This window comes from Euleptes europaea, chromosome 6, assembly GCF_029931775.1.
Source record: "Euleptes europaea isolate rEulEur1 chromosome 6, rEulEur1.hap1, whole genome shotgun sequence".
NCBI classification, from domain to species: domain Eukaryota; kingdom Metazoa; phylum Chordata; class Lepidosauria; order Squamata; family Sphaerodactylidae; genus Euleptes; species Euleptes europaea.
The window spans coordinates 42913155-42939504 of NC_079317.1; positions in this window are offsets into that span (position 1 = coordinate 42913155).

Here is a 26350-nt window from a genome sequence, read left to right on the forward strand (position 1 = left end):
GGCACTGTACAGACCAGCAATCTTTATTTCAGCCTGAGCTCTCCTGACTCAGAGCTCACCTTCATCAAATAGCGAGTCAACTGTATTGTCAAAAAGTCACACCTGACTTTGGAGAAATGGGGAAACTTGCCAAACCAATGCCAAAAGATGCAGACATAATTTTTCTGAGTTTCTTCTCAAATTGTAGACTTTCTACAAGCTAGAGTCACTCCCTTGCCTTATTAAATGAAATTGCCTTAAAAAGAACGGCAAGTGATTTTCAGTGAAGTGTCCATAGAAGATAGGGTTGCCAGGTCCCTCTTTGCCACTGGCGGTAGGTTTTTTGGGTGGAGCCTGAGGAGGGTGGGGTTTAGGGAGGGGAGGGACTTCAATGCCATAGAGTCGGATTTCCAAAGTGGCCATTTTCTCCAGTGAACTAATATCTATTGGCTGGAGTTCAGTTGTAATAGCAAGAGATCTCCAGCTTGTATCTGGAGGTTGGCAACTCTAATAGAAGTTTCAACAAGTTAGCACTCATCAAAACCTACAGCTATTCTGTTAGAGAGCCGGTATGGAGCAGTGGTTAGAGTGTTGGACTACGAGCTAGGAGAACGATGCTCAGATTCATGTGCTGCCATGGAAATTGCTGCGAGAGCTTGGGCCAGCAATACACTCTCAGCCTAATTTACCTTACAGGGTTGTTGTGAGAATAAAATGGAAGAAATGGAAAAAGTAATATGCTTTTACTCTTCATTGGGCAGAAAGGCAAGGTATAAATGAAGTAAAAAGATACACACAAATATAGCAAGAAAGAAGACGAGGCAAGGTGAAGTTGGGCAAGGAAAGAGGATTTGTAGGCCTAAAAGAAAAGTCCCAGTGTGTAGCTTCAAGAATGTAGAAAATGTAATCTCAGAATTAAAACAGAAACTTTTTCTTTTATGACTCAGGAGATTGTAGGTATATCTGAGTTAGGACTGTGATATATGTGTGAGATGGGGCCTATAGCACATGCATGTATTAGGCCTAAAAAAAAGGATGCTTAGCACTGCCTATGGAACCCCACTGCTTATTTCCCTCCATTGTAAGGACTGTCCATTTACTCTTTTCTGTTATTCGGCCAATTCATCCTTATCCCCACGACCACCATGTTTATTTGGGCAGGAGCTGCTGGTGAAGCGGAGGGTTGCCAACTTCCAGGTGCGGACAGGAGATCTCCCGGTATTACAGCTGATCTCCAGATGACAGAGACCAGTTTCTGTGAAGAAAATGGCTGCTTTGGAGGGAGGGCTCTATGGCATTTGTACCCTACTGAGGTCTCTCCCCTCCACAAACCCTGACTTCCCCAGGCGTCACTCCTTAGCCTTCAGGAATTTCCCTACCCGGAGATGGCAACCTTAGGCGATAAACTTTGTCATAAACTTTATGGAATGTTAGGCATGTCATGTTTACCAGATCACCTTTATCCACATGCATTTTAACCCTCTCAGAGAAGGTTGGCGAGGCTGGACTACAACCATGCTGATAATTTCATTGTGTTTTTTTTTAAATGTAGTACATTTTAATTCCACTCTTCTTTTAAAGATTTTGTATATGATCCCCCCATATATTTTATCCCCACAACAACCCCATGAGGTAAGTTACGCTAAGGGAGAAGGGCTAGCCCAGTGGTTCCCAAACTTTTCGGGCGACTGCCCCCTTGTTTCCACAAACTCAACTCCAGCACCCCCTACCCTATCCTATAAAAAACATTATTCAAAATAGGGGTTTGCATGACTCACTAAAGAAGATAAAAACAATAAAATTTCAAAACAGTAACAGTTAATTGCACATCTATTCAAAATCAAATTAAAACTTTTTAGTTGAAATTTATTCAACAAAACTGATGAACTTGATCCAGTGGTACCAGCTCTTCAAAGTCTGCAAAAAAAATCTTATAGTTTCCACCAAATTTGCTAGCATGGTGCCATAGCTTGATCTATTGTAAATTAATGAACAACACAGTTGAAGGGGCCCACCTCTAGTGCCCCCTGCTGCCCCCTTGCCTCTTAGTGCCCCCCTAGGAAATCCCACCGCCCCCCAGGGGGTGGTATTGCCCACTTTGGGAACCACTGGGCTAGCCGAAGGTTATCCAGTGAGTTTCGTAGTAAGCAGGAATATGAAGCTGCATTTCCCCAGGTCTAGTCCAACACTCTAATCACCGTCCCTCTATTTTCTTAATAATTCTATCTTTCATAATAACACTCACCAATTTACCTGAAACAGACATTAATTAAATGGCCAGTAATTTCCTGGTCTCTGCTGGATCCATTTTTTGTTTAAAAAAACAGTGTAATGTTTGCGACTTTCCAGTCCTCCAGTAGGGTGGCTGATTTTAGCAACACGGCATAAGAGATCAACAATTTTCTGTTTGACTTCTTTAAGAACCCTCAGGTGTATACCATCCACTTGGTGACTTGTTAGTTTTTAACTTGTCCATTAGCCCTTGAGGATTACAACAAGATAATGTATCTGAAGTGTTTTGAACTCTGGAAGTGCTATATAAATGCTAAGTAGTATTGTTATTATCTGACAGCTGACATGCCGCAGTGGTGTTTAGCAGCTCACATGTGGTAGCAGCCAGCATTTGACAGAATCTGACAGCTGACATGGTATATAGAATATGCTGACTTTTGTACTGATTTAACTCCTTCATTCAACTACCCATGAATAATCCCTCTTTAAAAGAGTATGGAAACAAATCCACAAAGGTCAAATATCAAGCTCGAGAACTACGTCTGGAACATTAGGGCTCATCTTTGAATGAAAATGCTAAAATTTGAATTTCCAGTCTCTTGACATTACATTTCAGTGATCTTGTGAATTATAGCAGCTGCAACTTTGGCCCAACCTTTATGACTCTCATATGATGAAAGCTCCAATGGGTATCATGTGATTGGCCAGGAGCAGCTCAGTGGCCCTTAATTAGCCCAGTTTTGTGGCTGGGCTTCTTTGTTCTCCTTTGTGCTGGTACTAGGACTTTTTGCTATAAGTCTTTGGGATGAATCCTATCTAGCATGAGCAGAGCTGTGCTAGATGGAGGGGGAACATTCCATGTCTTGAAGCTGCCTGCTGGGTTAAATCATGGAACTCCCAGCCCCAGGATGTGGTGATGGCTGCCAACTTGGAAGGCTTTAAGAGGGGAGTGGACATGTTCGTGGAGGACAGGGCTATCTGTGGCAACTAGTCAAAATGAATACTAGTCACGATGCATACCTATTCTCTACAGATGTGATGTGGAACACAGGCTGCAGTTGTCTTGTTTGTGGGCTTCGTAGAGGCACCTGGTTGGCCACTGTGTGAACAGACTGCTGGACTTGATGGGCCTTGGGCTGATCCAGCATGGCTTTTTTTATGTTCTTATGTGCCCTGAAATTGTGCCTTTAAGGAACAGCATGGCAGGCAAGGTGGGGAATCCGCATCTGCAGTGCTGAATATCAGCCTCCCTCTCTTCCACAGGCAGAAGGGACTTCCTTAAGCAGAAAAGGAGGACAAGATTGAAGCCACTTCTTAAAATATAACCATTCATAGCTTTAAACCATAAGCTGAATATAGGTTTGGGAAATGTACAATCAGAATGCAGGGAGGGGCAATGGCTCAATAGCAGAACATTTGTTTGGCTTGCAGAAGATCCCAGCTTCAAATCCTGCCATCTCCAATTGAAGGATTGCAGAGCTGGGGAAGATTTTGCTTGGAGAGCACAGTGAGAGATGGTAGTTGGGGTAAACAATCATGAGCTATATGGACTAATGGTAAAACTGTATAAGTCCACTTCCTGGGCTCAAAATGGAAATAGATTGCTTCCAGAGAGCCAGCATGGTGTAGTGGTTAGGAGCAGTGGACTCTGATCTGGAGAACCGGGTTTGATGCCCCACTTTTCAACATGAGCTGTGGACTCTACTCTGGTGCACCAGGTTTGTTTCCTCACTCTTACAAATGAAGCTAGCTGGGTGACTTTGGGCTAGTCACAGTTCTCTCCAAACTCTCTCAGCCACACCAACCTCACAAGGTGTCTGTTGTAGGGAGAGGAAGGGAGGGAGATTGTAAGCCAATTTGATTCTCCTTAAAAGGTAGAGAAAGTCGGCATATTAAAAACAACTCTTCATCTTCTTCTTCTACTTGGTTCTATTAACCACACTTTCACATTTTTATACAGCTACTGAATTACCCAGGGATCAGAAATGAGTTTCAACCATTTTTCATGCTGATACTGCAGTGACAAACATGATTTTAATGCCTCAGACCAATCAGAAGGCCTCTGAGTGAGGATGAGCCTGTGGGATTTTGTGTGATGTGGCTGAATGGGGACTGTTACTTGTATTCTGCACTGCTTTTCTCTTAGAGCTTCTGTTGCTCACAGGACTCAGTCACTGAAAAATGCTTGAGAAATTTCAAAATCTGGTTACTGGTGAAGTCACTTCCAGTTTTGAAGCCTGTTGGACGGTCCTTTAAAGAAAGTTTCCAAGCAGGCAAAGTCTTGAAAGAGCTTCTCTTGTTGGAAGGGAGGGAAAGGTCACCGAGGCACTTCTTCAAAATACAATTTATCACTGTGGTTGAAGTTGAACAGAATTCTTCGAAACCAGCTGTAGAAAATGACCTTTCTTGTATGATTGATAATAACTTTATGATAATGAGGCTAGAGAACCATTCCCCCTGCTGGTAATTTTATTTCTAATTGAATAGCTGCATTTGATATAGGGCAGCTTAACATATTCTGAAATGGCAGAAATATGATATGCAAGGGAACTAAGCAAACTACTGGCTTATAGAAAGGGAAGTAAATGATGAATGCATCTCCAGTGCTGCATAGTCTGAAGTGAATCTGTTTTTAGCATATTAATTTGGTTTTCCAAGCAAGAATGACTTTAGGTTTCTACAGACAAAAGACCTGCAATGAGTCCTCCTCCCCACCTATATGCACATAGCTGTCCCCTCCTCTTCCACTGTCATTGTCACCTGCTTCATGGTTACCTCTATCACCACCCTTCTCCCCCCAAGCCCTCATACTGGTTGATGCTGCCCTTTCTTGGTGCATCTCCATTGTTTCTTTACACCTGTGTTTACTTCCGGTCATGCCAACTGGAATAAGGAAATGTTTCATAGTCAGCTGCAAGGGTGGCTCCAGTGCTTGCAAGTGACTGCTGAGAAGGGAAGCCCAGATGAAGATTGTGGCCATGAGGTAAAGACTGTGGAAAGAAGTGGCCAGTGGCAGCTAAGGTTGCCAACCTCCAGGTGGTACCTGAAAATTTCCAGCTATTACAATTGATCTCCAGATGACCAAGATCCATTCCCCGGGAGACAATGGCTGCTTGGGAGGGTGGACTTTATGGCATACCACACAGAGGTCCCTCTCCTCCCCAAACCCCACTCTCCCAAGGCTCCACCCCCAAAATCTTCAGGTATTCCCCAACCCAGAGCTGGTAACTCTAGATCCTGACTTTTTTATTTTATAATTTTATTTCTACCCTGCCCTTTCCTGGCCCAAGCTGGCCTCAGGGCGGTTAACAAAATATATAATTTACATCGTATCAGTTTAAAAATATAAAACCATCCATAATTAAACATGAAAACTCTAAGTTACTGTCCATGGTACCCTAATAATTTGTGCTTTCTTTTCCCCCCACCAATGCAAACCTTGATGGTGGTGGTGGTGGGGGGGCAGAGCTAAGCAGAGCATGAATGTTGTATTACCCCTTTTCCTTTTGTATTGTCCCAGAGGTCACTGCAGTGATACATGCAGTGATTCTGGCTGATCTCCCATTTCCCAGAAGGAAGACAGCAGCGGATGAAGCAGCATATTCCCAGCAGTATCAACAAGAAGGATAGCATTGGTGAGGCAAGGAGTGTCAGAGGGGCACACTCTGCCATCTCAATGGCTTCCTCCAATAAGAAAGTGTGTGTGTGTGTGTGTGTGTGTGTGGGGTCATACTAGCAGCCCCATAGCAATGATCATGGAGTTGCTTCTTGATCAAATACATCCATTGGCATGCCTGGAGAGGACAATGCTGTACAGCGTTGACCATATTCAGTGTTTGGCAGGGATCCAGTGCACCCCTAGAACTCTGCATGAATGGATTCCCCCCTTCTGCTTCGATTTTAAGGACAAATCCTGCCAAGGAGATTATACACTTGGAGTTCTCTTGGCCACTGAAATGTGGTATAATGGGTAAAGTGTTGGTTTAAGATTGAGGATCAAGTCCCCACATTGCTGTGAACCTTCTCCCTTGGACATCCACTTTTTCTCAGCCTAACCTATTTTACAGAATTGTTATGAGGATAAAGTGGGGAGGGGAGGCCTAAGTACCCCACCCTGAACTCCCTGGAGGGAGAACAGGACAGAACTGGGAGAAATAGAACAGAGAAATCTCTGTTTACCCAGAAATCTATGTGTGCATCAGAGCTCTTGTGCTAGGTTGAATATTTTGCCTGTAAAATGCTCAACCTAAACCTCCAATATGTTTTTCCATGATAAGGAAATGCCTTCATTCAAACTGTTACCTTTGGCTATTCAATATTTGTATTAAGGCACATTCCCTGTTAGATATTTCCCACTGTGTCTTTCAGTATTTTCTGAGCTGAACTGAATGTGCACATCTGGAGATCATACTCTTTTGGAAACTTACTGTGAAGCTCTTTCCCCGTTGCTTCTTATGATTGCCTCACATAGCAGAATGATCTGATAAACTTTCTTAATCAGATTACATGGCCCACTGATTCTGAATATTACCCAGTTCACTTCTCTAAAGCAGGGAACACAATGCTGTGCTTCAAAATCTAATCTTGGAAAGAAGAGCTCGATTTACAGCAAATGAACCAACCTACACTTCTTGCTGGGGGAATTCCATTAATCTGCCAGTGATCTTGTTTTTCTCCCATAAATGTGTGGGAGAAGTCTGACTTAATTTCAGATTTTGGTAATTTTTACCAAGAAGAAGCATGTCTAGCAGTCTGCTCCTAAAATATTATAGGTTTCTGAGAGGTTGTACACCAGCAAGATTGTATAACTTGGTTCTGTCATGCTAGCATCAATAAGCTGACAATGGAGTTACGTGGATACAGCATTATTGCTGTAGCAAAAACAGCCTCCATTAGTAGATGTCTGCAGTTATTATAGTCAGGCAACATTGTGCTAAGGTATGGCAATGTGCAAAGATGACATTATGTGGGCAAGCATAGCAGTGCACTGTTGTAAGAGCATTCCAATAGGGTTGCCAACCTCCAGGTACTAGCTGGAGATCTCCTGCTATTACAACTGATATCCAGCTGATAGAGATCAGTTCACCTGGAGAAAGTGGCTGCTTTGGCAACTTTCATCCCTATGTCCTCGAGGACGTAGCAAAAATTATGCATAGGAATGAAATGAGGTTCATCCATCTCTTCAAAACTATGACCCCATTGGGTCTCAATAACGAATTTGACCTTTCCTGTTTTCTTTAAGAAATTCCCTTTTTGGTCTTGACTTAATTAACCAGGTAACACAGCTGTTACCACTCTTTGGAATAAAATGTTGGTCAGGGTTAGCATTCCTCACCAGTTATGGCAGAAGCCTGAGGAACCGTGAGGGTCTACTGGTCATCATAGGTAATTTCTTATTAATCTTTTGGCTAGTTGATTGACATGTTAAAAATGTTAAAACAATGTTAAAACGGTGTAAAATTAAAAAATTTAAAAACTTAAAATTTAAAATTGTTGAAACATGTTAAAAAGTGTTAAAAATGTTATAAATGTTAAAAATACTTCTGTTTAATATGTAAGAAGGTGCATATGTGATCTGGGTTTATCTATTACAGAGGTCGTTGTACCCGTTTACACGTTGATAACCCCACTGGGGTAAGGAGAACTAGAACTGGACATTTACAACTGATGAAGCAATCATAATTGCGAAACGCCTACTTATCCGGAAGTGATGTTTTGTATTTCTTAGTTGTGATTCTTTGGACTTTGCACCTGGAATTCATATTTCTCAGTTGACTTATTGGACGTTGCGGAATCACCGTTTTTCTTCTGTATTACTTTTTGACCAAGGATTTGGCAGGGGTGAAGCAACCGTGCATTTTGTTATACTTTTGTGGTTTTGGCATATTTTCAATAATATCATCTTACGATGTACAATTTAATTGTGGTATTTCTTGGTTATTGTTAATTAATGAGCTGGTGCTGTGGTTTCATTAACCTCCAGGTACTAGCTGGAGATCTCCTGCTATTACAACTGATATCCAGCTGATAGAGATCAGTTCACCTGGAGAAAATGGCTGCTTTGGCAACTGGACTCTATGGCATTGAAATCCTTCCCCTCCCCAAACCCCACCCTCCTCAGGCTCCACCCCAAAAACCTCCCACTGGTGGTAAAGAGGGACCTGGCAACCCTACATTCCAGTACCTGTAGAGCCAACCGAATGTGCTCATAGATATGGCTGATGGGAATGATAGAATGACCAACATGTCAGTGCAGATGTGTTGTGAAAAGCATCTGCCTTTTCTCATGAAGTAAGTTCCACACCTTCAATGTAAGCTTTAGAGCTAACCCAGGAACATAGACAATATCATGTAGATGTACCCATTGTTGTACATTAGACTGTGTAAATATGCTACCTTTCTCCAGTCAAAACCCAAATCCACACCAAAGTAATGCCATATAAGAAAACAACCTTCCTGCTGCTATCCTCATTTCTTCCCTAGGAGCTTCTGGTTGAGGTTTTAATAGCGGTCAAAACAAACATTAGTTCTGTCCAAATTACCCATGTATAAGTAATGATGACCACTACAAGTTGAAAGGAAGGCTGAGAACTTAATAGAGTGAAAATCAGAAATAAAGGGTATAGGGTTGCCAACCTCCAGGTGGTGGCTGCAGATCTCCCACTATTACATCTGATCTCCAGGTGACAGAGACTAGTTCACCTGGCAAAAATTGCTGCTTTGACAATTGGGCTCTATGGCATTATACCCCATTGAAGTCCATCCCTTCCCCAAACCTCGCCTTCCTCAGGATCCACCCCCCAAATCTCTAGGTATTTCCCAACCTGGAGCTGGCAGCCCTAGTGGGGAATAATACAAATGTCTGGATGGGGAAAACAGCAAGTCTTAAGCAGTCAAATACTATCAAGTAACAGGTACTCAACACCTGATACTCCTGGAGATACCCTCAGGAGAGCCTGAGGAGGGTGGGATTTGGGGAGAGGATGTTACTGCTCAGCAGGGAGGCAGATGGCCAGAGGGAGGCCAATCTGGAAAGGGAGGTTCAACCTGGAAAAAAGAAGAAGCAGAGTTTGGCAAACATGTCAAATGGTACAAATGGAAACTTCTAGACAGTTAGTCCCAAGGTGGAAAATGAAACAGAGGCTGACTTAAATATAGACATAGATCCTGTGTTTTGGCACCAGACGTGCTAATAGTGACAAGTTCTACTAATGGCTAAAAGTACATTGATTAATTACTGGGGGTCCTTGATTAATGATCTGAATACCAGCCACTGGGTGAAGTAAGGCTTTTCCAGGTGACTCCCTGGGGTGCCTATTTAGCTCCAATTAGCATGATTGAATTAGGTGTGGTTCTGCTTTTTCTGCTGGTTCTCTGCCTTGTGTTCTGTGATGGTCAGAGACTTGTTGACTTGTTGAAGTGCAAAAACAAGGAAAGCCGGTTCAGCATCAAAATGGAGAAGGCATGGACAAAACGGGGGCAGCGTGGTAACACCCCACCGGATACTATGATATGGTGCCATTGCTGTCATTCATTTCTTTAAGAATCAGATTCCTGAACTATACTACGGTGTTGCATCCAAAGCTGGGTCTCTCATTTTAGTTATTACTAGTGAAGATTGAATACAAAGACCCATGTTTTAAACTCAGCACAGCACATTTTTTTTATTTATCTTCATGGCTCTGGAAATCATCTGAAAAAAATTGTGGCAAACATGCAGAGCCAATTGTCACTTTAAAATGTAAAGGTAGTCCCCTATGCAATCACCGGGTCATTACTGACCCACAGGGTGATGTCATATCCTGACTTTTCCTAGGCAGACTATGTTTATGGGGTGGTTTGCCATTGCCTTCCCCAGTCTTCTACACTTTACCCCCAGCAAGCTGGATACTACTTAACTCAGCTCTTTTAAGGAAAATGTGCATGCTTGGGGAGTATTTCCTACCCCAGTTGTACTTTTTTTGGCAGAATGCAGAGAAAAGTGGCCCTACATCCTTTTCCTTTCTCGACATTGCCACCTATGCAGTAGTAAACAAAGTCTGTAAAGTTACCACTCACAGTTTGCTTTGTTTTAAGGATGTGTGTATTTTTTTTGGGGGGGGAGGGTTGATTTTAATGCTTTTAAAATGTGAATTTAACATGTACATTTAAAATTGTTAGCTGCCTTGGTGGCCCTTGTAAGGGCAGAAAAGCAGGATATACTTTTATCAATAAAATAAATAAATATTGGTTTTAGTTTGCAGTCTTTCATTTAGCTGATAGAATTCTCCTGGAAAAAAGAAATTGGGGAGAGGCTGTGGCATTGCATGCAGATCTCCAGTTAAGAAGGACCAGGCAGTAAGTGATGTGAAAGACTTCGACCTGAGACCCTGAAGAGCTGCTGCCAGTCTGAGTAGACAATACAGACCTTGATGGACTGGCAGTCTGATTTGGTATAAGTCACCTTCATTTATGTGTTCATAGTGTGCCAGAGAAGACAGTGATGGCTTCAGTAAGAAGGGTAAGTTTTATTTCTGATTTCTAAATATTTTACCATGGTTTTTACTGTGCTGTTTCCCTTCTTTTAGAAATTTGCAGGGCGCTTTTTGGAAGTTGCCCAACCAGTTGCTTCATGGCACCCGTCCCAGCCACACTGTGCTTGTGTGTAGGTTCTCTGCATGTGTGTCCACAGCTTTTGTGCTGGACGACATAGTTTCAAAATGGGCAATTGTCTTGAGATGGGTGGTGGTGATGGGTAGGGATGACAGTCTTCAGATGGGACCTGGGAATCCCCTGGAATTATAGCTTGTCTCCATACTATAGAGATCAGATCCCCTGGAGAAAATGGATGCCTTGGAGGGTGAACTCTATGGCATTGCACCTCGTTGAGGTCCCTATCCTCCCCAGGTTACATCCTCAAATCTCCAGAAGTTTCCCAATCTGGATTTGGCAATCCTCCCTCCTCCCCCACCAGTGCCCAGGGGGGACCTGGCAACCCTAGTGGTGACACAAGTGGAAAGTGAGTAACACTTAGCATTTTGTTCCAGAACTGTAGAGGCTCTCAGATCTCAATCTGAAAATGAAGAGTATGTGGCACAAAAAAATAGCTGTTCAGGACCAGGAGACGATGCTGCCTCCTCTGGAAAGGCTGCCAGAGACATATGGATGAGGCAGGTCTCATGCCCTTGGTTCTCCAAGAGGCAGAACAGCTAGAGGTGGGAGAATGACAACTGCACAGCCAGCTAATCCTTGCCAAGGGGAATTTTCAGAAGGTAGCAATACTGATACCATGAGAGGCACGATGGAAAGTTTCACAGCCTGTGGGTGAAGACCCATCCTGTCTGGAAGAAGAGCTCAAGTCAGAAAAGGCACATATTCCTTGTAAATCTGGCGAAAGAGCTGGTAGATTCTCAGATACACCAAAGGACAGAAGAGAGCCAGCGTGGTGTAGTAGTTAAGAGTAATGGTTAAGAGCGGTGGACTCTAATCTGGAGAACTGGGTTTGATTCCCCATTCCTCCACATGAGCGGCGGAGGCTAATCTGGTGAACTGGGTTGGTTTCCCAATTCCTTCACATGAAGCCAGCTAGGTGACCTTGGGCCAGTCACAGTTTGCTCTGAACTCTCTCAGCCCCACCTACCTCAGAAGATGTCTGTTGTGGGGAGGGGAAGGTGATTGTAAGCCAGTTAGATTCTTCCTTAAGTGGTAGAGAAAGTTGGCATATAAAAACCAACTCCTCCTTCTCCTCCTCCTCTTCATCTTCTTTGTCTTCTTCTTCATCATCGTTGTCTTCTTCGTTGTCTTCTTCATTGTCTTCTTCTTTGTCGTCTTCATCGTCTTCTTCGTCATCATTGTCTTCTTCTTCTTGTACCACAAGTACCTGGAGAAGCTTCTATATTAACAAATTAGACATCAACTAGTGGATGCTGTTTCTCTTGTTCTAGGGCAGCAGATTTGGGAGATTTGCTTGCAAGGCTCAAGCAGTAATGAAGTACATATCTCTCATCACAGTAATGAAGTGTATCTCTCTCACCACAGACAGATATGTTATTGGGGAAGAAAAAATACCCCAGAGGTAAACAACATTAGGCTAGGGTTTACTAATATTTGATGTTTTTGTTAAAATTTTATGGCATTTTGTGTTAGCTTTCTAATATGTTTGGTAGAAACATAGCTTTTGTTCAAACTGAAAATAAAAACCACAGTTTGGAGCAAAACTGCTATGAATTATTCAATATATAAAAAGGGAGGGAAGATGGTGCACGGAGACTCGCTGTTCCAGAAACTGTTGATTTCCAACTGAGTTTTAAAAAATAGCAGACTGCACTGCAGTACTTTCAAGGAATGTCAGATTTTAAAAGTATAGTAGTCTAAAATCTTAGTAGGGAATCAACAGCTGTTGGTACAGAGACTCTCTTTGGGACAGGTCATGGCTTAGCGGTAGAGCATCTGTGTGTCATGTGGAAAGTCCCAGGTTCAATACCTGGCATCTCCAGTTGAAAGGATCAGGTAGTAGGTGATGGGAAGGACCTGTGCTTCAGTCCCTGGAGAGCCACTGCCAGTCTAAGTAGACAATATTGACCTTGATGGACCAATGGTCTGATTCAGTATAAGGAAGATTCATGTGTTCATATATTTGTACCAGCTTCCAGAACTACTCCAGGCTCCCGCTGTCATAGGTTTCTTTGGGTTCCCTCATAGTTCAGCCCTGAACATCATCACTGTCTGCAGACCATGATAGCAGTTGATCCATCATATGGCTGCACAGTAAATCTGACCAAGTGGATGTCAGTATGGGAGAGATGAAAGCATGAATGAAGAAGAGCATGTCTTGGGATATCATTCTTGTTTCATGTTTCTGTCCTTCCCACTTTAAGGGGAAAAAGGCATATGATAATTATGTTATGCAAATAGTACCCAAAGCTATGTCTGTAAAGCTGCCCTTTATATATAAAATGCAGGGAGGAACATTTTCACCTCACAAGCCACAGCACTCACAACACTCACAAGCCAACAGCAAATAAAGACCTGGACACATTTAACATTGGTATCATGAATTTTATTCTTCAGACATGCAAACAGACAAATGCCAAGCATCTTGCAAGATCAGGGGATGGGCCATAGCTCACTAGTTTCCCATTCAGAAGGCCCCAGAAGTATTTCCTGGTTTCTTCAGCTGAAGGGTTTCAAATAAGCTGTGTTAGGAAACACTTCTTGAGTCCCTGGAGAGCAGCTTTCAGTGACAGCACTTACCTTGATGGCCCAATGGTGTGACATCTTCATATCAGAGTCACACCAAGAAGTGATAACAACTCCATTTCAAATGTGGATTATGCAGGAGCCATGGCTGGGAAAAAAGGGTGGAGTCAAATATGAAAGGTCTGTATGTAACAACTAGTTAAAGGTAGAAATGTGTGGTGAAACTCTGTTTTAAGCAAATAATTGGTTCCAGGTATATAGGGGAGACATACATGATGCACAAGGACAAGGCAAGTGGTGACCCCACCCTCACCTCCAATCATTGGCAAATGAAAACCTAACAAGGCAGAATTTAACAATCTTATTGCTCAATGATCCTCTCAGCAAAGATATAGCAGAGGAGAGAGGAGATGAGGCTTGACAGTCTTCTCTCATAAGCATCATATTGACATAGTCTTATAACCTTGTGCTCTGAGTTCAAGTGAAAGTGATGGACTTTCTCTGAGGTAAGTATGTCTTTGTAGTCCCCAGGTCTGAAGAAGTGTTTGTAATAAAGACATTAAGTACAGAGTGGATCTACTGGATTGCCCCATTAATAATAGTCAGTGAAGCATGTCAAACGGTAAATAAAACAGAAATAATAAATACAAATAAAATCATAAGCCAATCATTGTCACATGGACACTGTCTATCATCAGTGCTGGTTTGTGCAAAAAGTATACTCCAAATGACTTTAAGGGAATCAAGGATCTTTAAAAACGTGAGCTCCCTGCGTGACTCAGGAGAAGAGCTGTCCTTTCAGTGAGCCGTGTTCTTTCCAAACACTGCACTTAAGACTGCGCCCACTGATGTGAGACAGAGATTTTGGCAGAACATAAATATTTGTGAAGCTTACTCATTAACACCTCAAGGCCATCCGTCAAAGTGATTGACATCATAAAGACAAAGTAATTCTTCCAAGGACCCAGCATATGCTAGAGGTTTCTGTGGGCTAATGCAGGCACACCTGACAGATGTGTGAATCATCTCACACAAAGGGTAATGTTCATGAACATTCCATTTTCTCCAGTCAACCCAGCAGAGGTGTTAACCCATTTTCTTTAAACACCACCTGTTTATGAAAATAACAAGAAATAGATTTTAGCTATATCTAAAATATAAGAGGATTTACATTTAAAAACACGTCTATATTCCATCAGTGAACTTCATTCCATTCATAGTGAAGTTCATGGCATTATCTGAAATGTTATTAAGCAAAACGATGTCTCTTTGAACTATGTTTTGAGTGAGAGGTTTCATACACTACCTGCCATGCAGTTTGCAATGATCTACCAAATATATCTAGCAAAAACTAATTGGCTTGAATGAGTAACAATAGTTCAATGAAAGATAGCTTGTCACCTTGAGTTCATGTTCTGTACTTTGTCTTGAAGTAGGAAAAGGTTTCAGTTAATTTTCCTGTGTTGTATTTGAGATTCAGAGTAGATTAGTGTAAGAAAATGATAAAGTATTGTCATTTAGAACCACAGACTTGTGCAAAAGAAATATGATGATCACAACAATTCCCCTTGGTGGATCAGGACAAGTATGCCTAAGTCCACATTCTTAGGTTTATAAATTGTTATGATTGTGATAACCACCTCTTGTCATTTGACTCAGCTTGCAGTGGTCAGAAACATGCTTCCCATACGTAGGAAGTGTTTTTAGGTAGATTGTAATTGTTTTAAAAATGTGAACTCAGCAAGCCATCCGCTAACTACGAGAGGTTACATACCTAGTTCGGAACAAAGGTTCCGTGAAATTGGTTCTCGTAGGTTATCCGGGCTGTGTAACCGTGGTCTTGGTATTTTCTTTCCTGATATTTTTTTTCCTGACGTTTCGCCAGCAGCTGTGGCCGGCATCTTCAGAGGAGTAACACTGAAGGACAGTGTGTCTGTCCTTCAGTGTTACTCCTCTGAAGATGCCGGCCACAGCTGCTGGCAAAACGTCAGGAAAGAAAATACCGAGACCACGGTTACACAGCCCGGATAACCTACGAGAACCAATGAACTTTCACCGTGAAAGCCTTCGACAATATTTTGTTCCGTGAAATATTTTTTCGTAGGATTGCCATTATTGAAGAAGCTGATGTGAAATGGGAAGAATTACCGGATACCCATTATATTGGCATCTATGGACTTTGAACTTAAGTGATATACTTTGCAATGCAAAGAGTGTACCTGTTCTGGAATATTTACCAAGCTACTTTTATGTACTGTGAGCTTACTGCACCGTGTATTGCATCGCTTGTAACAACTGCTTGGCTGTAATTTCGCTATTGTATGATTTGTTAGTTACATTTATTTTGGGCATAGAAGTGTTTATGTGATATTTAGCCAGTAGTGCCACTGTGGTTGTTTTACCTATACTTTTCGCACTTGATAATTTGTTTGGTTGCTTAGCCTCCAGGTATTAGCTGGAGATCTCCCACTATTACAACTGATCTCCAGCAGATAGGGATCAATTAACCTGGAGAAAATGGCTGCTTTGGCAATAGGACTCTATGGCGTTGAGATCCCTCCCCTCCCCAAACCCCAACCTTCTCAGGCTCTGCCCCAGAAATCTCCAGGTATTTCCCAACCCGGAGCTGGCAACCCTATTTCACAGCAATGCTTGAAGGTGAAGCTTGCACATCTCTTCCATGGGGAGATATCAGAGGTGCCTGGAAATTGTTTCAACCTGGAATTCCCAGCACAAGTCTGGTTGATAGGACCTGCGGTAAAGCCAGGGCAGACTAGTAAATATATTGTGTTGTTAGACCTGAAGACACTGCCATAAATGTGCTGGCGCAAGCCAGTCCCTACAATGTGGACACAGCCTAGACCAGGAGTGTCAAACATAAAGCCCAAGGGCCGGATTCGGCCTCTTGAGAGCTCTCATCCAGCCTGCAAGCCAGCTGAGGCAGCCACACACCCCTCTCGATCTGGGCTGGTGAAGCATGGCCTGGCCTGACCAAGTGACATTTATATCATATCCTGCCTTCGTAACAATTGAGTTCGACATCCCTGGCCTAGACTGTTAGGCTTGGTTCTCCTTTGCACCCATTTCCCCTCAAACATAGAAGCAGGCTGTACACATGCCTGTGCTCAGGGATCTCCACATATCCCTCTATGCCATATCTGGATGACACAGGGTAGAGGAAGTTTCAAAGAGTATGGAGTCCCAAAAGTTTGAGAAATGCTGAGTAAAGGGTCAGGGTGTCTGACAATTAAATGCTACGCAGATGAATTCAAACTTGTGGTCACTTTGGCATTGTTTTGGATGTTGGAGGACACTGACTCTTGAGCAGACTTGAGGTCCTTGAGACTGTTTGTGCTTTGGGTGGAGAAGGGGGAGGAAAAGCAGGCTTTATGTCTCACAAAGCCGACGCATACTCGTCACTTCCAGTTTAGAACCGGAAGTGCCGCCTCGCAAGGGGCCTTTACCTCTTAGTTTGAGTGGTAGAGCGGCCCTTTACCACTCAAACTAAGAGGTATAAGGCCCTTGCGAGGCGGAACTTCCAGTTCTAAACCGGAAGTGACGCGTGCGCATTAGCATGCTTGGCCCCCGACCCTCAGGTGGTCAGTGGGCAGAGGGGTAAATGGCCAGGGGTTTGCCCACCACCAGCGGGCACCTGGCAAACCTAGTTGCCAGGTCCCTCTTCATCACTGGCAAAAGGTTTTTGGGGTGGAGCCTGAGGAGGGTGGGGTTTGGGGAGGGGAGGGACTTCAACGTCATAGTCCAATTGCCAAAGTGGTCATTTTCTCCAGGGGAACTGATATCTATCAGCTGGAGATCAGCTGTCATAGCAGGAGATCTCCAGCTAGTACCTGGAGGTTGGCAATCCTAGCTTTGATGCTAGCAAGTTTTTTTTTTAAAAAAAAAATCATAGGAGTTTCTAAACCCACTACATATGGATCTGCAATTCAGTAGGTGCGAGCGATGTGTGGTTTTTATGCAGGCTGATGCATTAGAAACATTTTACATTGGCTATGCGCTGGGAAATTATACGTCAGACCCTTCAAACACATGTTTATTTCATGCTAAATGACAACCTGGAATGCTCTGTCAAACTCCCCAGCTTCTTATCTTTCACTGCTTTCTTAAAGACAGCCAAACATTTTTCCCACTGGCTGCCCTTGAATAGGCAATTCTCTTGGACGGCAAGAGAGCTCCAGCAACAAGACACTAAGTGAGTTTTCATGCAGGTCATTAATAGGCCGGGTATCTGGCAAGGGAGCTGGAATCTATTGGTTGTGCTTTGTTGCTCGAGATAAGTGAGCATCATGATCTTGCTCCTTGTTCTTGGGCTGTTTCGCATCATTTCCCGGCGAAAACAAGCCTGTTCCACTTCACAGCAACACAAAGTAAGATTACAGGAGGCTTGAAAATACATTACGGGCTTGATTCATCCCTGCCGGCATTTTGCAGCTCTTGTGCCAGCCTGAGCAACTGTGCCGGAGGGAGGCGGCTCATTAAATGCGCCACTAGCTTCTCCGAAGGGTAGAGCCGAGGAGGATCTGCTGTGATTTGTGAACGAGGACATCGCCACGCAGCACCTTCCTGCACTCCCAGTCTCCTTGCAGTAAAAGACCTCGGTGGGCATTTTGCAGAATTGGAGAACATAGGTTTGCCAACCTCCAGGCACTAGCTGGAGATCTCCTGCTATTACAACTGATCTCCAGCCAGCAGAGATCAGTTCGCCTGGAGAAAATGGCCGCTTTGATAACTGGACTCCCCAAAGCCCGCCCCCTCAGGCTCCACCCCAGAAACCTCCCACTGGTGGCAAAGAGGGACCTGGCACCCCTAGGTGGGGACAATTTATAGCCCCTCAAAATGCCCCCTGCAGGATTTCCTAAGCTTTCAGGGGCTTGAACAGGATGGTTTCCCCTTGCCTTTCCTTTAAAAACCCATTTAGCTGCTATCAATATTCTGTCCCTTCTGAAATGCTGGCAGCTTTCATTGGGATATTTTTGAGATTTCCCACTTCCTTTTTTCTTTGCAGTTAATTTAGGAAACTATCCTTTTCTGCACACCTGGGGACTCTGCCCAGCTATGCAGAGTATCCCTTATCATGCCTATGAGTGGCCCAGATTTACACCTTTCTAGGGTTGCCAGGTCCCTCTTCACCACTGGTGGGATGTTTTTGGAGTAGAGCCTGAGGAGGGTGGGGTTTGGGGAGGGGAGGGACTTCAATACCATAGAGTCCAATTGCCAAAGAAGGCCATTTTCTCCAGGTGAACTGATCTCTATTGGCTGGAGATCCGTTGTAATAGCAGGAGATCTCCAGCTAGTACCTGGAGGTTAGCAACCCTAACCTTTCCTCATCAGTACAGGAGCCTGTCAGTCTGCTGTTAGATGGAGTGCTTCTGGTTTTCTTTTGTATAAGAGGCTCTTATATTGTAATGGTTCCCATTAAGACTTACACAGCCTATAACTATCATCTGTGCTATAGGGTTGGATCTAGACTCAACTGGCAACTTCCACCAGTTCCCTCTTCCCACTGCAACACCCCTCCCCCAAGTCATTCCTTAGGGTCACCTACCCTCCATGAGCCCCTTTTTGTGAAGATCTGTGGGCTACAGTGGGAGGGAAAAGGTAAGACATTTCCTTTCTGTTGTTGGAAAATTTAGAATGGATCCAACCCATAGGCTTGAAGGAGATGAGTGCCAGACTTTAAGGACAAAACTGAAGGATGACTTGGGAATCTACAGGAATTTCTTGTACCCTAGTTTGATCTCCATTGTCCAGTAAAACACATACAACAACTACAAGAGATACCTTCTGGAATTGTGCCTTTCAAGGTATAACTGAAAGACACCATTTGGAATAGGGTTGCCAGGTCTTTCTTTGCTATTGGCGGGAGATTTGGGGGGCGAAGCCTGAGGAGGGCAGGGTTTGGGAGGGGAGAGACTTCAATGCCATAGAGTCCAATGGCCAAAGCGGCCATTTTCTCCAGGAGAATTGATCTCTATCAGCTGGAGATCCGTTGTAATAGGAGATCTTCTGCTATTACCTGGAGGTTGGGGGGGGGGAGAAAATAGACACCACTGTACTAGTATCGGGAGATTAGGAAGTCAGTACAGGAGCGAAAAACACATATAGGTGCAAAGACTGTTTATATGCTACTGTGTCTAATATAATACACACTCATAAATACACAAGGTGAACAACACAATCATATCAAGCACAAACATACAAAACCATCTCAGGGATGGTGGTAACAAGGAACAGTTCAATTCAAAAGTGCAATGTCTCTCAAAGTATACACATCAATCTTCTGTATTTTGTATACATCTCATGCAGGTAAGTGAGCAGATATAACAGATACTTAATATTCAGGGAGGAATAACTTCATGGAGGATATGGCCGTTTCAAATTCTTTGCAATTGAATTCTTCATCAGTCCTTCGAGCATGTTCCTCTTATATTGCACATCTTAATAGTAATAATAATGAATTTCAAAGTGCTGGATACAGGTTAGTTCCCACAAAGGGTAACATTCACAAATGTAGCCATAGAGTCCAATGGCCAAAGCGGCCATTTTCTTCAGGTGAATTGATCTCTATCAGCTGGAGATCCGTTGTAATAGGAGATCTTCTGCTATTACCTGGAGGTTAACAACCCTAATTTGGATTAAGCATGGGCAGTTGATGGAGGATCGGCATAGAGCAATCACCTGAGCACAAACCACTCTCAGGCTGGACAAAGGCTGCCTCCGAGGATCATTCCACCAGCTATGATCCAGCAGAAAACAGACAAGTGTAGAAAGATTCAGAGAAGGCTCCCTGCTATTGCTGTAGAGTAGGCCTCACTAGGAACGAGAACAGCAGTCTGGCTGAAAGGGAGATGTGGAAGCCAGGGAGGTGAGATCCCACCTGTTGCTGTGGGAGGAGTCTCAGTAGGGTTGCCAGTTCTGGGTTAGGAAATACCTGGAGATTTTTGGGGAAGAGCCTGAGGAGGGCGGGGTTTGGGGAGGGGAGGGACTTCAATGCCATAGAGTCCAAAGCGGCCATTTTCTCCAGGCGAACCGATCTCTAACGGCTGGAGATCAGATGTAATAGTGGGAGATCTCCAGCTACTACCTGGAGCTTGGCAACCCTAGTCTCAGTGCTCCTGACACTATTCCTATCCTAGTGGCAGACTGAGAAGCCAAAGTGGGGAGGGACCCAAGAATGCTCTCTCACAATTCTACTTGCCAAATGGTGTTGCCAAGGGGATTTTAATTGCTGCTGCCTGCCTCGGTATGCACCGCTGCTGTCTAGTCTCATCTGTTTCTGAAGATACGCTTGCTCTCTAGGCAAAAAACACTGGAATTGAATCCTTTTGTGTCTCTCCAGCCACTGCACTCCTCCAGGCATGTTGCTTGAGGAACTCTGTGTAGCTCCTTCCCTTTGACCAAACTGGAGACTCATTTAGGAGGAATGCCAGAGCTACATTAGACCTTGTGCTTCCTCACCTTGGGCATTCCTGGGCTGTTTTAAGCTAATGGGTAAGTTTGTCTGCTGTCCAAGATCTATCCTGATAAAAAATGGCTCTAACTATATCTGTTTGGAGTGTGCTTGAGAAGTGCCAGTCCTGTTTTGAGGATCTGACAAAGCCAACTTCAAAATGCATTTATTTGTTTAGTACAGAGAGCCAGCATGGTGTAGTGGTTAAGAGCAGTGGTTTGGAGTGGTGGACGCTAATCTGGAGAACCAGGTTCCCTTCCCCACTCCTACACATGAAGTCAGCTGGGTGACCTTGGGCTAGTCACACTCTCTCAGCCCCACCTATTTTACAGGGTGTCTGTTGTGGGGAGGGGAAGGGAAGGTGATTGTAAGCCGGTTTGATTCTTCCTTAAGTGGTAGAGAAAGTTGTCATGTAAAAACCAGCTCTTCTTCTTCCTCCTCCTCTTCTTCATTTTTCTCCTGTTCTTCATCCAAGGAGCTCAGTGACTGGACCAAGGTCACCCAGCAAGCTTCCAAGGCAGAGTGGGCATTTGAACATGGGTCTCCCTGATCCTAGCTCAACACTCTAGTTGGTTTTCATGGGATGTTGCTGAATGAAATGTTGAGAGAAAATGTCTGAGTGAATCACTCCTGTTGAAATGTCTACTCTAATTGGTTCTTCAGAAACAAAACAATGCTAAGAAGATGAAGCAAATTCAAGAGGCGATTTCAAGAAGGACCAAATATGACCACCAAGGCTTTGAAAATAGAAAAGATATTCTTGAACTGATAGGTAAAAAAGGAATTATCAGCACAGCACACTACAGTTTCACTCTTTACTGTCATCTTAAAAAGTTGTTTAACTGCTTTATTATTGGGATTGTTGAATCTGCAGGGAGGCATTCAATAACAGCTTGCCAAAAACTTTCCTGGAATGGCTATGTGGATGCTTTCGTATTAATGTTACTACATCCAGGGCCGGCGTTACCATTAGGTGAACTAGACAGTCGCCTAGGGTGCAGACTTCAGAGAGGCGCAGAACTGGCCTGAGGGGCACAGTTTTTAAACAAATTAATTTCTTGAAAAAAATGAAACTGACAATTTATATATTTGTTATTTTAAGATAAGTACCACAACAGTGCTATGGAACAATATACTTTTTATTCCGCTAGGCACAACTCTCACTCCAGAATTGACATGATATGGGCCAGCAAGTTTGTTTTTACTCAACTGAGAAAGGTACACATACTTCCGAGAACTTTTTCAGATCATAACCCGGTTGCCTTTGAGTGGTTTACCAAACAAGCATTCAGATAGAGACTTAATGACAGGCTATTGAGAGATGAAAAGACAAGGAAGGAAATACAGGACATTGTTGAGGATTATTTTCAGATAAATGTCAATGGAGAATCTAGCTTAAATGTGGTCTGGGATGCTTTTAAGGCGGTGCTAAGAGGCTACATGATTCAGAAGAATACTGCATGGAAGAAAAAACAATTGCAACAAATGAATGACATACTTTGGGAATTACAAAATTTAGAACAGAAATTAATTTCAGAAACTCAAGAAGATCAGAGAAGACAAATCGAGACAAAAATTAAACTAACCAAACACCAGTTAAATTTGTTGACCATGGAAGAAATGAATAAAAATATGAAAATTGCTAAGCAGAGATACGTTGAATATGCAAATCGACCTGGAAAATTTTTGGCTACTCAGATAAGAGATTCCATGCAGAAAAAGGTAATAAATAAAATACAAACTTCAAAAGGACCGGCTTATACAACAAAAGCAATATTGAAAGAGTTTGAACTTCTTTATACAAAATTATATCAAAAAGACAATATTGCAGGGGAAAAGATGGATAATTTTTTAAGAACTACAAAGGTAAATAGACTTTCTGTGGAACAGCAGAAGTTTTTGGATGCCCCAATTACAATGGTTGAAATTGAAGAAGCAATAATGAAACAAAAAACTGATAAAACACCAGGCCCAGATGGAATCACAGCTTTATTTTACAGGACATTTAAGGAAATTTTTAAAAGCTCTCTTTTATAGGTATGTAATTCAATTTTAGACACAGGAATAGCCCCAGAGACTTGCTTATATATCACTGATCCATAAGACTGGAAGAGACATGGAAAAGGTGACCAATTATAGACCAATCTTGCTTTTAAATGTGGATTACAAAATTTATGCTTCAATTTTAGCCAACTGTTTGAAAAAATATATATTGTTTTTGATACATGAGGACCAAGCGGGATTTGTACCAGGTCGACAAATAAAAGACAATTTAAGGATTTTATTGGATGCGGTGGAATATTATGAGTATAATAATCAACATAAGGCAGCTTTTGTTTTCCTGGATGCAGAGAAAGCTTTTGATATGGTTTCCTGGGATTACATGAAAAAAGTTTTGGAAATAATGAACTTTGGAACAAGGTATTGATGCAATATATACCACACAAAAAGCTAAAATACTAGTAAATGAATTAATGTCAGACAATTGTGTAATACAAAAAGGAACCAGACAAGGATGTCCATTATCTCCTTTGTTGTTTATTTTGACCTTGGAAACCTTGTGTTGTAAGATGCGTGAAACAGAAGCAATCCAGAGTTTAAAAGTTAACAAACAAGAGTTCAAATTAAGAGCCTTTGCAGATGACTTATTGCTTGTGCTGTCTGACCCAAATCAATCCGCTCCTTATTTACTGGAATTACTGAAAGATTAAGAGGAAATCTCTGGTTTTAAGATTAATAAAGAAAAGACTCATGTTTTATTCAAAAATCTTTCTAAAGAAGAACAAATAGATTTTTTGATCACCACTGGTTGGGAAAAAACGAATAAAGTGAAATACCTGGGTATTTGGATTACAAACAAAAATAAAGATCTTTTGGAGAATAATTATGTGAAACTTTGGGACTCTGTTAAAAGAGACATGGTAATTTGGTCCAATAAAAACATTTCATTACTGGGCCGCATATCAGTAGTACAAATGAACATTTTGCCAAGACTACTTTTTTTACTTCAGAACTTGCCAATTGTGGAGCATGCCAAATACTTCGATGCCTGGAGAAAAGACTTGCTTAATTTTATATGGCAAGGGAAAAAGCCTAGAATTGCCTACAAATACTTGGTTGACACTAAAGAAAGAGGAGGATTTGATCTACCAAACTTTAAACTGTACACGGAAGCAGCAGTATTAGTTTGGCTAAAAGATTGGATACATTTGAAAAATAATAGATTGTTGGACTTAGAAGGCTTTAATAATAGATATGGATGGCACGGTTATCTATGGTATGATAAACTGAAAATACACAAGCTCTTTCAGCATCATGTTGTTAGATCCTCATTAATAAAAACTTGGCTAAAATATAAACATCTTTTGGAACCTAGAACACCATTATGGATCTCTACACAAGAGATGTTGACACTGAAACCATTGAGACCAGCACAATTTCTTACTTATCAAGAATTATTGTTATGGAAGGACAATAAATGTGCCTTAAAGGAATATAGTGAAATGAAGGAACAGATTACCTGGCTTCAATATTATCAATTACAATCTGTATTTATACAAGATATGAGGCTATGTTTTACAAAAGACAAATCACTTTTTCAACGAATGTTGTTAGATAACAATGAACATTTAATATCTAAGATTTATAAGATATTATTGACCTTGTACACTGAACAAGACCTTGTTAAACCAACAATGATAACTTGGGCACAAACTCTGGGTCATGCTATACATATGTACAAATGGGAAAGACTTTGGTCAAAGGATATGAAATACACATATTCACAATCTTTAAGAGAGAATATATATAAAATGATATACAGATGGTATCTAACACCAAAGAAATTAGCCAAAATGTATGGAAATATGTCACCGAACTGTTAGAAATGTCAGAAAGAAGTGGGTTCCTTTCATCATGTTTGGTGGCTATGCGAGAAGGATAAGAACTATTGGGATATGATCTACAATGAACTAAGGCTGATATTACAACAAAATATCCCTAAATCAATAGAAATGATGCTGTTGAGTATAATACCAGATACCATAGTGACCCAGAGATCTTTTTTGATGTATGCCACTATTGCCGCCAGAATGGTATACGCTAGGAGATGGAAAATGATGGATATACCAAACAAATTGGAGTGGATTGAAAAAAATGATGGAATTAGTAGAGATGGCAAAACTTACGGCGTTGATAAATCAAAAGGATGACAATGAATTTGCAAAAGAATGGGAGGCATGGACTAATTATTGCAGAAATGAACTTAAATGTGATATTAAGAAATATATTTTGATCTAATTCAGTGTGGATATATTAGACATGGATGCTTTGGTTACAATTGAATTAGACAAATAATACAAAGAGAGAAACAATGTTAACAAGGGTTAGAGGAGGGGAGAGGGGAAGTTAATGAATTATACTTTTTGATATGTGAACTGGAATGTATAATGATTTGGAAAAAATAAAAACAATTATTAAAAAAAACAGTGCTATGGAACAGAATTATCTTATACAACATTTTGTGCTTTTATTTTTTGTACAAGACATCTGTTTTTCAAAATTGGTTAGCAATGGGGGGGGGACACAAGTAGTTAGCCTTGCCTAGGGTGCAAAAATGAGCCCAGAGCGGCTCCCAGGGTCCTCCACCACAGCAGCTGGGACCAGAGCAGCTCCTAGAGTGCTCTGCTGCGGCAGCCGGGCCCAGAACTTCTCCATGTATCTGCTGTGGCCGGGCACAGAGCTGCTCCTGGAATCCACCACCATGGCAGCTGGGCCCAGAGTGGCACTCTGCTTCCTGTGCCATGGCAGTTGGGTCCAGAATGGATCTGTGCAGCAGTGGTCGCCTCCAGTTCAAACGGTAAGGGCATCATCTGCGCATGCGCAGACCATATTTAATTTTTTTAATGAAAGGGAATTAAAACCCCAAGTTTTCTAATTTTTCTGCAAACCTAGGGAGTACCCCAAGTTTGCAGAAAAATCTGTTTAGTGTCCAGGTGGTCCCACTCTGTAGATTTAGATAGATTGGGGGGCGGTCACACGTCACTATTAGATATACAGATGCATGTAAGGAACAGAGTCCTGGGAGGGCATTTAGTGTGTGAGTTTTCCCTTCTCTCCCTTTTGCCTTGGACAAGACATTTTTCAACATCCATACACCTGACTAAAGGAGATTGCAGATGGTGCCTGGTGTTTGGGGTGGTGGGAAATCAAGTCTAGGTAGGACATCTAAAAGGACAGCCATACCAGGGTTTGCAGATAGGGTTGTGCATATTGATAAACCCAAACCGAAAATAAACCCAAAATTAGCCGTTTCGGCAATATTCGGGTTTCAGTTTTACCGGATACCAAAACCTGGGAATAAAACCGAAGCCAAATAGCCGATTACCGAATCAGCCAAATAGGCATTTGGCATTTTCGTCTTTGGCTTTCCCTAGGCTTTACACTATGGGGATTTTTAAAATGAGCTCTGGGGGAAGCATTTTTGAAGGTAGA